We start from the raw sequence: 12,520 nt of genomic DNA on the forward strand, positions 1-12,520 counted from the left end.
GTTGGAGCTCGGGAAAATGCGAAGGAAAAAACCCAGAATTATGGGCTGCGAAGGCGTGCCGCGGCACGGGTTTTGTGTGCCGCGGCTTGGAGTCTCTGACTGTTGGGTGCCGCGGCACAAGGAAGTGGTGCCGCGGCACAAGGCTAATTTCAGAGTGTCACTTTTGGCCATTTTTGGCCTTTGCTCCGAGGGTTCGGGGGGATGTCTCCGGGGTGTTGTTTTAAGGTTTTGGGGGTTCCGAGAGTGTGAGTTAGGTTCCGGGAAGGTAGTTTTGGATTGGTTAATGACAAAGAATATTATGTTTGTGTTGTGATTAGGACTTTGGAGAGGCTCGGGGTAGAGGACCGTGCTTGTGGCTACGTGGCATCGGAAACCAGTGAATTGAAAGGTAAGAAAGCTGCACCTGAGTATGTGGTTAGATTGGGACTAAGTGTTCCCTATGTTTGTATGCATTATTATGTGAATGTGATTAACCATGTGGTCACGATGGGACTAAGAGTTCCCAATATTTGTATATCATGTCATGAGATGGTGTTATTACGCCATGGGACATGCGTTTGCCGGCCTAAGGGTGTCGGAATCATTATTTGCGCACTGGGGCGCGGCTCAGCCACTGGGAGCTGAGGCAGCTTATTTATCACTAAGCTCGGTTAAGCTGGCCGGAGTCAGTGAGTATTACACTGGGGGCGGCCCTATTGAGCCGAAGACAGTGTGTTAAATAGAGGGTGCGACTAAGGGCGCCAACCCTGAATGTTATTTGTTGGATATGACAATCTATTAGTTATGAACGTGAATATTGTGTTATGAATATATTTGATTGACTGTCTGGATGACAATTGTTATCACTACGTGGATAAGTGTTATGAACTGATGAACTTCTTATTATGCACTGTGGAATATTTGATTATTGATGTTAATCTTGCTATGTTATTATGCTTTCTTGCTGGGCCCTGGCTCACGGGTGCTACGTGGTGCAGGTAAAGGCAAGGGTAGGCTGAATCAACCATGAGTTGGAGAGCTCTGGGGGCGAGGTGTACATTGTCAGCTGCTCGGCCACCACGGTCGACAAATTGTGCAGGAACGGAAACCTAAAATGTATATTTTTCCATTAGAGTGGCTTGAACTATTTGTAACTTCTAGAATTTGTTGTAACTAAGACATCTAAACCCTGTTTCGAGTCTCCATGTATTAAATCGTCATTTTTAATGAAAATAGCCTGTTTGTAACCAAAATCTTTTTATTCCTACTCTGATAATGGTATAGAGTTTACACTTTGTCTGAATGACTTGATTAGCAAGTCTTGCACTATTTTAAACACACAGTGTAACGGTCTTGGTTATCCAGGGCGTTACAACTTGGTATCAGAGCCGTCTGGGTTTATGGGTTCCTGAAGATTAGCTGGACATGTACACTCGCCGCTAAAGACAAGCTCGACTCATGGGTTTGTAGTGGAATACATGAAATTGTATGTTTAAGTGCTTGAATAAAATATGAGTGTATTAATTGGTATGATTAATAGGGAGCATGAGATACTGATAGAGCCTGGTCCTTGACTACTGTGTGATGATATTAAGGCATGCTGATTAGCATTGCCCTTGCATGTGGATGAGTACATGGATGATGATGATATATGGATTGTGGGTTATTATATGTTTAAATTGAACGTATATGCTATACCTGTTTATTGGCATGAAGGGCATAATAGGTATGAATGCATTTGGTGATAAAGAAATTTGATAATTTATGTATAATATGGGTGCTTGATATGCTTTATGTGTGTTTGATTGTTATGATTATTTGGATCTGCCATTGAGATGGTTTTGGGTATAAACGTCAGGGCTAAGAAGTTTAGTTGGTAAAGACAGATTAACTCAGGGTGTATGTATTGAGGATGGTCAATCGGATTCAGTTTTGGTTTTGGTAAGGATAGAAGATGACAGTTGGGGGTTGGAATCCTCCACCTGCCCTTGGGATTCGTAGCGGATGGTTGCTGATGTATGAGTCAGGCTGTGAGGTCTGATGGAATGGGTTGGATGGACGTAAAAGGCAAGTTATTGAGGAGGAATAGACAAGAGTTATTGTAAGGAAGTATTATCCTCTAGTTTCGAGGAAGGTTTGGGTTTGCTCAGGAATCGGTTAATGAATGGGTGTGGTTGATTCCGTTCTTAGTGATATGAGAAGGATAAACTGGGACAAAGTAGTCGTACTAGGCATATGTGGTAAGAGGATGTCGAAAGTGGCAAGATAGCGATAGTACATATTGCTGAGTTTGGTGGGTTGGTCGGTCCACTTTGGATTATGGTATAAATGGATGAAGCCGGAAACGATAAGTCATTTGTGAGTTAAAATCTGAGATGGTTGTCTGTGCTTGGGCAGTAGGGAAAGGGCCTCAATATCTAAAATGAAAGAAGTATATGTGATGATATCTTTGTTTGTGGAAATGTAGTCAGTTTGGTTACTCAGTGATCGGAAGAATGAGAACCTTTGGTGGTTTTACGGCTCCTGGTTTGGACAAGAAGGGGGTTCAGTTTTACAGGTTGGCCGTCAAGACGGGGAAGACCGGGATAGCTTACTCAGCTAAAGCTCAAGGTTAGTTTCCCAGAGGTGACCAGTGAATTGGATAGCCTTTGCTTTGGTTGGGGAAATAGTTGAAAGGATTGGTACCGTGCGACTATTAGAAAGGATTCAGACGAGTATTTGTTGAGGAAAGTCAATATGTTATATAAGAGACAACCCTGGACAGTCATGAGTATCCCTTGAAGAATATTGATTGGACCGAATGGAAATTAAATTAGTCAACAAGGATGTAGATGAGAATGCAGCTTTCGGGCACAGTTTGGAACTCGGGTATGGAAGAAGTTGGTATCAGGGACGCAATGAGAGATGATATTAGGTTGGTTTAAGGAATTATCGAGTCACCTGGAAAAGTATGCGACTTGTGAGCGAATCGGGTAGAGTGGTGTGTCGTGGGATTCGTGGATATTGCCGGCTAGGGATGAAGAGTTTAAATGCCTCGTTACAAGACAGGACGGTGTCTTTAGGAGTTGATTATCGGTCTGGTTATTACTAGAAAAGGATCAAGGAAAGAGACATCTCAAGAAATTATTACTTGTACCAAGAGGGGTGTGATATGTTAACAGTAAGGGTTCCTAATTGCTTGGTACCTCAATAATATGGGCAAGTTTAACAGGCAGAGAATAGAGAAATGACATGGATGGGTTGTATTCAGATTCACTGGGATAGGGCTAAGCACTCCCCAGCTTGAGGTAGAACGTGAACGACTACCATACTGATGACATCGTGACTAAGTAGCAGGATCAGAGGTAAGGTTTCAGAAGGTATTAATTTCATTCTTCAAAGGTATTTAAGGTTAAGCTACAGGAAGAGAAGAGATCAGATATGAAAGAGATTTGATTGGAAGCACACTAAGACCAATGAACACATTAGCTACTACTTGAAGTATCCTCGAAGATAGTTATAACGTAAGAATTTTGAGTATGAAGAGTTGGTTAAGTATAGGGAATAGTGATGGAATGTATGAAAAGAGTGGTAACACTTAAGTTTAAAAGGGGAGATCCTTGCAGCATTTAGCAGTTGTAACTGGAGTGGAAAATCTGTTGTAGGGGAAAGGTCAGAACCCTAGCTAGTGTAACAGATACTACTTGGGTGGTATCAGTGGGACAAGATAGACTGGATTAGTTTGTGGGATTCCAGATGAGTATCCAAGAAGTTCTTCTTGAAGTACGTCTGCGTAAAGAGATGGGGTGACAAGATTGGCTTCAGTGATAGAATCAGATCTAAAGACGCTGTATTGAATGGTTTTAACAAAACGGTGAGAGTTAAGGTCTTCATTGTTGAGTAGGATGACATACTTCAGGAGGGATCTTTGATCTGGTTATTACCAGCTAGAGATCAGGAATAGTTGGAGATCTTTGATCTGGTTATTACCAGCTAGAGGTCGGGTACAGTTAGGGATCTTTGATCTGGTTATTACCAGTTGGAAATCAGGGAAGAGGATAGGCAAGGGGTTGCTGTTATATTGGATAAGAGCACTGAGGGTGCTGAGTTATGTGTTGAGGGTTTGGTCAATGCCAAATTATTTCCGTGAGATGGGTGAAAGGAGTATTCAAAGAATATCTGTATTGAACTTGTGGTTGTCTGGATTGACGGCACAATGATATAATCTGGTTGGAACGTCATTAAGGTTGAAGAATGCCTGGGAAGTGAGAGTTTCCCTAGGCGAACAAGATGGTACATGTGGTTGGGTTAAATTCCCTGTCTTCTTACAGATTAGAATCAATTGTTGGGTTGCTATGACACCTCAAGACAGGAGGAAGTGATGGTCTATGCGTGATGTTGGTTAAAGGACTCGACTGGAATTGGAGTAGAATTTATAGTTTGCTTGATAGCCAGTGGATACTTGGAATTATTATCGTACAAGGGAACAAGGGTGACAGCTAAGCAGATCCCAAATGAAAGGAATTAAGGGTAAGTCTTAATTGAGTTAGCTAAGGATTCTACCATGTTGTCTATAAGTTTATCATGATATAAGGACCAAATCTGGACTCTGATGGACATTGAAATTATACAGAAAATTCTGGATGAATCTCATACTACTCTTTTGGTCTTTTCATCCGGATATTAGGAAAAAAATACAACAACTTGAAGGTTTTGTATTGGAGGCCTAGGTGGAGAGGAATACAATGAATGAGGAACAAAAAAAAAAATTCGTAACTCGATAGTAGTTTGTGATAGGCATTGCAGCCTTTGAATATGTTATAATGGGAATAAGGAAATGTCGTGAAAGGTATCGTGGAGAGACTACCAAGATGGTTGGGTCATCATGGACCCGCGTCTGGGGAGAACTTGCTTTTGTCAGTAAGGATAATTGATACAACTGACCAGTACTCAGAACTCTGAGGGAGATGGATGGTAAGCCTCCATGGAATTTAGGGATTAATTTCATTGAGAGAGGACTTTACTTTATTCTCAGGTCTTGGGAAGGTTAAGGAAGGCGATGAATAGAGAATTGAAATCTGATGAATTTTATTACTTTCAGACTGATGGTAAATCAGAGAAAAAGGGAGTTATCCAGATGTTGGTAGAGCATTTGATAAGATGGGGTGTAATAAAGATTGTATATCATCCGTTCACTGGAATGAGATAAGTGAGATGTTGTATTTGGATCCGGAGATAGTTCAGGGAATCATTGGGATTATTAGAAGATTGGAATGTGGAAATTCATTTTTTTTTAAAGTAAATGGAAACACTTTACTGATTGGGAAACTCATATATTGATTGATGGGAAATTTGCAGTTAAGGTGGAGTTACTCCATGGGGAGCAACCAGTTCGATTATGAGATAGAAAGCAAAAGGTTTAAGGAACTGGATTGTACCTTGAGTTAAGGTAACGTTCTTGAACGGTAAGGTCAAGGAATGACCAGAGTGTTTGGATTCAGTTGTGTAGAATGAAGTACAGATAAAATTTCGAGGACGAAATTTCTGTAAGGGGGGAATAGTTGTAACGACTCAAATTTGCTAATAAGGCTTAAGGGCCTTGATTAGCGTGCCTGGAGGGCATAATGGGAAGTATGCGTGAATTTTATGATTAAGACGCATGATTATGATTTTAAGCATGTCATATGACTATTTGAGTATTTGAGATGCATGATTATGTGTATTATGGTATGTGATGATTCTAGCCCGTTGAGGGCATACGTGTGATAATTATGTGATGTGATTTGTACCACGTGGGTGTGGTGATATTAATGCGATGCACGTGCCGAGACGGTCCTAGAGAGCTAGTTAACTCAAAAGTCACAACGGGATTTTATACTCGGCTCGGGAGGAGCCTAGGGGTATGTTGGGGATTTTGTAATTTAGTTCTTGTGAGATATTGGTAACCGGTGGTTTGGTAACTTGTGTAGCTGTTAGTAACCATAGAGAGTAACAAGATTGGTTAAAGGAAGTGGTAGAATTGCAAAGCTGGTGAAAAGACAAGTATGGCCTTGAGGTTTAGTTAGGAAGGGGTATTAGTGGAAGGGTAGAACAGTCATTTGGTAGGATAAATGATCATTAGCTGAAGGGAAAATATGTTATACGTATAACACTTGGTGGGGAATTGATTTATGCTGAAATGTGAGGAAAAGATAGAAGAAAAGAGAAGAAGAGGAAAGCTGAAGTTGGGAGACCTAGGAGGGGAGCTTTGATGGTTCTAGGCAACTAAATTGAGCATAAATCAAGGTTACTCAGAGGTAAGGGTTTGTCTATAATTTGTGTAAGTTTCAAGTCTGATTTTTGGTTGATAAGTGTGAATTGAAACAAATTGGTGGCTGGTTTTGTATGAACTCAGAATTGGGTAATCAAAGGGGAAGGAGGTTTAAAGCTAGAGGTTGGACTCACCACTCAAGGTAAGGTTTCTGTGTGATTATTAGGCTTGTTTCTGTTAAGGTTTAGGGAGTTTGGAGAGTGGTTTGTGTTTGAGTTCAAGTTGTTCTTAATTTTCTGGTTTGAGTTGTTAAGTATGAAATTCAAGAGTGAATTTTAGGATTGAAGGTGTGAGTGAGCTTGGGCATGATGTTTTTGAGTTGTTGTGAGGTTTATTAAGGGTTTAGAGTTGGTTTTGGGACTTAGGATGGAGTTTGTGGTGATTTGGAGAGGTTGGAGCTCGGGAAAATGCGAAGGAAAAAACCCAGAATTCTGGGCTGCGAAGGCGTGCCGCGGCACGGGTTTTGTGTGCCGCGGCTTGGAGTCTCTGACTGTTGGGTGCCGCGGCACAAGGAAGTGGTGCCGCGGCACAAGGCTAATTTCAGAGTGTCACTTTTGGCCATTTTTGGCCTTTGCTCCGAGGGTTCGGGGGGATGTCTCCGGGGTGTTGTTTTAAGGTTTTGGGGGTTCCGAGAGTGTGAGTTAGGTTCCGGGAAGGTAGTTTTGGATTGGTTAATGACAAAGAATATTATGTTTGTGTTGTGATTAGGACTTTGGAGAGGCTCGGGGTAGAGGACCGTGCTTGTGGCTACGTGGCATCGGAAACCAGTGAATTGAAAGGTAAGAAAGCTGCACCTGAGTATGTGGTTAGATTGGGACTAAGTGTTCCCTATGTTTGTATGCATTATTATGTGAATGTGATTAACCATGTGGTCACGATGGGACTAAGAGTTCCCAATATTTGTATATCATGTCATGAGATGGTGTTATTACGCCATGGGACATGCGTTTGCCGGCCTAAGGGTGTCGGAATCATTATTTGCGCACTGGGGCGCGGCTCAGCCACTGGGAGCTGAGGCAGCTTATTTATCACTAAGCTCGGTTAAGCTGGCCGGAGTCAGTGAGTATTACACTGGGGGCGGCCCTATTGAGCCGAAGACAGTGTGTTAAATAGAGGGTGCGACTAAGGGCGCCAACCCTGAATGTTATTTGTTGGATATGACAATCTATTAGTTATGAACGTGAATATTGTGTTATGAATATATTTGATTGACTGTCTGGATGACAATTGTTATCACTACGTGGATAAGTGTTATGAACTGATGAACTTCTTATTATGCACTGTGGAATATTTGATTATTGATGTTAATCTTGCTATGTTATTATGCTTTCTTGCTGGGCCCTGGCTCACGGGTGCTACGTGGTGCAGGTAAAGGCAAGGGTAGGCTGAATCAACCATGAGTTGGAGAGCTCTGGGGGCGAGGTGTACATTGTCAGCTGCTCGGCCACCACGGTCGACAAATTGTGCAGGAACGGAAACCTAAAATGTATATTTTGCCATTAGAGTGGCTTGAACTATTTGTAACTTCTAGAATTTGTTGTAACTAAGACATCTAAACCCTGTTTCGAGTCTCCATGTATTAAATCGTCATTTTTAATGAAAATAGCCTGTTTGTAACCAAAATCTTTTTATTCCTACTCTGATAATGGTATAGAGTTTACACTTTGTCTGAATGACTTGATTAGCAAGTCTTGCACTATTTTAAACACACAGTGTAACGGTCTTGGTTATCCAGGGCGTTACAGGGTGTCAAGCCCAAACAAGAAACAGACTCTGAATTTCTTGGGGGTGAGGTTGTGAGCCGATCGAAAGATTGATAATAGTATGTAAAACTGAATAAAAAAATCCACATGAATGAAAAAAAATCCCAAAATGAAAAACTAACTAGTTACAGGTTGCTGGGGTAAATTGAGTATTTTAACAACTTTTAAACAATACATGCTCATGTGACTAAAAAAAAATTATAGGCTCATATCCAATGATGAACTTAGTCCCTCAAATATAATGGAGGGATTTAAGAATTGCCCTTTATAGATAGGGAAATTTCACAAATAATACTTAATAATGCCTAATATTACTAAAAAATCCTAGCACTATTAATCTTTACAATTTGATGCTAAACATTCCTCTCATACCCAAAATACCCCTCCCATTATATCAAAAATCCTAAAACCTTCTCTTCCTCTCTCTTCCCTCTCTCTCCCTCTCTCTCTTTCATTTTCACGAAATCATCCCTAAAACCTATAGATTTGTATGATTTTCTTGTCAAAATCATTGTTATCCATCTCCATTGTCTCTGTGAAGTCATCAATATCAAAGGCAACATCTATTTTGAGGGTTTTTGGAGTAAAATCATGGGTAATAAGATTGTATATTTTATGTGTTGGGTATTATTTGTTTATATTTTTATGGCTATTTTGAACAGATCCGAGCCTATATTAGTGTGTTTTTTTGGGTTTTTTAGAGAGATTCTGCGATCTGCATTTTTCTGGGTTTTCTGCAACTTTTTTGCTCGATAGGAGCTCAATAACGGTTCGATATGAGCTCGATGGTATGTAGAAGAAGGTCTTTTATGAGCTCGATTATAGCTCGATAGGTTTAGGTTTTGTTGCTCGATTGTGCTCGATGGCAACTCAATAAGGGTTCGATTGGACCCTAGAATATTTAGTGTAGTTGTTTTCTCGATAGGGTTCGATGAAGGTTTTGGTTAGATTTTATGCTCGATTTATGAAATGGTAGCTCGATACTAACTTGATAAGAGCTCGATTATGGGCTCGATGCTAACTCGATAAAGTTCGATGATAGCTCGATAAAGCTCAATAATGTTCTTTTTTCATGAATTTCCGAAAAAAATGACGATTTTCTTGACAATTTCAATTTTTTTTTTCCAACACAGGTTCTATTGTCTACGTTTTTGTATCCTACAATGGTGTTTGGGAATTACAAGGGAATAAGTGGATTTTCAAGGACCCTCAATGCATGGTGATACCGATGGAGAATACTGTAACGTACTTAAAACTCCTTGACATATTGCACAAGGAACTTAAAGTTGATAAACAGATGTATGGGTTGAAATTGGAGGTTCCTTACACATGCGGCGACCAACCGTTTACACCCGTTCATGTTGAAAGTGATCTTGGTGTTCGTGCATTCTTAGGAGTAACATCTAAAGAAAGGTTGGCCTTGTGTGTCACTCCTGTTAATTAGATTGTCATTGCAAACCCATATTCCACTCCCGGATCTAAGGGAGCAGCCAGTACTTTAGGATGTCCTATTGGTGACCTGAGGGAAAACCAGTATGAGTACAACCCCTATGTGAATGACGATCCAGTAGATGAACATTTGCAAGTAGAACAAGCACAAGAACTACCAATACGTCATATTGCACGAGCGAACCCACCAAGTCAAGGATGTCGAACACCTGGCACCAGCTCTAGTCGTCCTGGTGGAACAGAATATAACTATACAGGGAACATTCCAATATGTTCAACAGAAGATCACAGAAAATGGAGTGCTCCCATGTTCACAAAAGAAGATATCATGGCTTCTAGTCGTTCTGAATCACCATCATCGGGTGTAGTGTTGGGGGAATTACATCTTGGGAAGACTTTTGAGAACAAGATGGAATTGAAAACCAAAGTGGCTCTCTTCGCAATGAAGAATGATTTTGAGTTTATGGTTAAGAAGTCTGGTACTGATGTGTTGTATATCACCTGCAAGGATCCTGATTGTGGTTGGAGAATAAGAGGGAAAAAAATAGCGCGATCGGAGATGTTTGAGATCACTGTTTATATTAGTGTACATACTTGCTCACTAGAATTGCGACAAAAAGACCACCATCAAGCAGCACCTTCTGTCATTGGGCACCTTATCAAGAACAAATATTCTACTGATGGCACTAGCTACCCACCAAACAGCATAAAGGAGGATATGAATAATAATTTTGGGATTGATATGAGTTATATGAAGGCTTGGAGATGAAGAGAGAAGGCACTCAGTTATGTCAGGGGGACACCTGAAGAATCGTACTCCAAGTTACCTTCTTACTTGTACATGTTGCAGCAAAAGAATCCATGTACAATAACTGATTTTGTAACAGATGACAGTTGCTTTCTTTACTGTTTCTTCTCACTCGGAGTTTGTAGAAGGGGATTTACATCATGTCGTCCTGTTATATGTGTGGACGGCACTTTCTTGAAGTCAAGGTACGGTGGGCACATGTTGTGTGCTATCGCATTGGATGCGAATAACCACATTTATCCAATTGCGTTCGCGATTGTTGACAGTGAGAATCATGCTTCTTGGAAGTATTTCATGATGAAATTGAAGGAAGCCATTGGAGTTGTTGATAATCTTTCTTTTGTATCAGACAGGCATGCTAGCATTATTCATGATCTTGAGTTGGTCTTCCCTGATGCCTACCACGGTGCATGCTACCATCACATAAGTATGAATGTAATCGCTAAGTTCAAGACCGATCACTGTCACAAGGAGATGTGGAATGTGGCATATGCATTTAGGAAGTCAAAATTTCACAGGTTCTTCAACAATATAAAGCAAATGGATCCTACCATAGCTCAATATCTCGAGGGTATTGGCTTCGATAAGTGGACTCGTGCTTACTTTCCTGGGAATCGATACAATGTAATGACAAGCAACTACGCTGAAAGTTTCAACAACAAAACCAGAGACGCAAGAACCTTCCTAGTCACTACTTTTGTGGAATTCATTCGTTTCACAATTCAGTCATGGTTTGCCACGCGTCGTGAGGAGGTAGAGAAGTACACATCAAAATTAGCAATAATATATGAGAAAGATGTCTCAGGTATTGCGGATGATGCAAGGTACTTGAAAGTCCATCCTCTTGGATAGTTCGAATTTCAATGTGGTAGACCCAGAAGGTGATGGTGAGGTGAATTTGATGACCAAATCATGCTCTTGTGGCCAGTTTCAAATAATGGGTTACCCTTGTGTTCATGGTATGGCTGCGACCATCTTGCGCGGTGTCAACATTTATGTTGATCCCAAAAGAGGGTGTTTTAATAATTAAACTCGCAAGTGCACGAATCGTTTCGGAATATAATGTTCATGTAAGTACGAGGTCGAACCCATGGGAGTTGACTAACATCAAAAGAAACTATTTCAAACAAAGCAATAATATTCTAACCTAGTTCCAAATATTTGATGAGATTTTGTTTTAGAAAAAATAAAAGACAAGTAATAAAAATATTTAAGATTAAATAGAAAAATTGTTTTCAAATGATATATAAAAAATAAGATTATTAAGATGTTAGAATCCACAAAATGCAAGTTCAATAGTATTTATAAGTATATTGATTCCCAAGTTTTAATATAGTTGAAATAAATCACACTATATATTTTTTCAAAATATATTTTCTATTCAAGCACAAGTTACTCTTTAAAAAATGTAGGATTTTTCTTCACTTATATAAGATATAATTTCTAAGTATTAGTTGTGTTACAACCTAATGAAACTACAAAAAATCAAAGATATTATGTTTAGGCAAAATATGATACTTATGCTCTAAGAATTAGATGTGAACAATTTAATGAAAAACATTTAATCAAAGAATATCATATTTTTTTTTGCATAATGAAGAACTAAGTGTAATATGCTTTAACACTCAATAATAGATGAAAAATACATATCATTGATAGAAAAATCCATAAACAATGTGACACAAATGGGAAATCAACATACAATAAAAAATACTATCTAGTTACATTTTGCTTCATCATCATCTTAATAACCTTTGAAAAATATTAGAAGCTCATAACTAGATAAAAATTACAAAATAACATACTTGACATGCTCTTCAAAAGATGAAAATGGTAGAGAGAAACTAGTGAAAAGAAGAGAGAAAAATGTGTAGAAGAGGTTGAAAAATATGAAGAAGAAGAGCTCCCCAAATGGTCTTACAAGACTCTATTTATAGGCAAAATGTGGATATTAAATTAATCAAATTAAAATAAATAAATTGATTAATTTAATTGTGTTGGGAAGTGGTAGGATAAATAGAGTAAGTGTAAGAGTATTGGAAAAATGAAATGTTTGGTTGGGTAAAAGATTAGTGAAAAGCTATGGTAAAAAAAATGAATTAGGAATGTTTATTTAGGTGAGAAAAATAGGGAAGAGTGAATTGATATTTAAGTGAAAAATATTGGGAATGAAAAATGTGAATTTTGATCTTAGTTTTATGGCTATTGGTTTGGTTGTCTTGGCATGGCTGA

The sequence above is a fragment of the Humulus lupulus genome, chromosome 5 (genome assembly GCF_963169125.1).
Source record: "Humulus lupulus chromosome 5, drHumLupu1.1, whole genome shotgun sequence".
NCBI lineage: Eukaryota > Viridiplantae > Streptophyta > Magnoliopsida > Rosales > Cannabaceae > Humulus > Humulus lupulus.